The following is a 602-nucleotide window of genomic DNA, read 5'->3' on the forward strand; positions in this document are numbered from 1 at the left end:
AGTAGTTCTTTTTTTTTCTTTTTTTTCTTTTTTTTTTATTGTACAAGGTAATAGGTGTAGTTGAAAAGCATGACAAACAATGATAATTTTTAATGAAATAATGATAAGTTACTTCTAAAATAATTTTGAAAACCCTTTTTTACCTAACTTAAAAATTTTTTAAGAATAAAATAAGGAGTGATCAAAAGAAGGTTACTTATTCTAAATACACTTGTAGAGGTGTCATTCACCAAATCTAACTCTTATTATATGTGTATAATATACATATTTGCATCATATAATTCCATTTCTTAAGGGTCCGATTTTTGTGTGCAATCATGTATGTACATGACCGAAACTTTAACCCCTTAGTACAATTTTGATATTGATATTGGGTCGAATCGATACCCAATTGACACCTTTAGCGAGATAATCTAAGCTGAAAAAGGTTGTTCTTTTTTTTTCTTTTTTTTAGGGGGGGGGGTGAACTAAGGACAAAAGAGGGTGATATGAAATAGAAGTTGAAGTGATAATAGAGAATTAAATTTGATAAGGTTCCTTCCCAGTAGAGAAAGCAGGAAGTGATGATAGAGAATAAATAAGAAACCATTTTCAAGTAGGAA

Source organism: Macadamia integrifolia, unplaced genomic scaffold, assembly GCF_013358625.1.
Source record: "Macadamia integrifolia cultivar HAES 741 unplaced genomic scaffold, SCU_Mint_v3 scaffold1439, whole genome shotgun sequence".
NCBI lineage: Eukaryota > Viridiplantae > Streptophyta > Magnoliopsida > Proteales > Proteaceae > Macadamia > Macadamia integrifolia.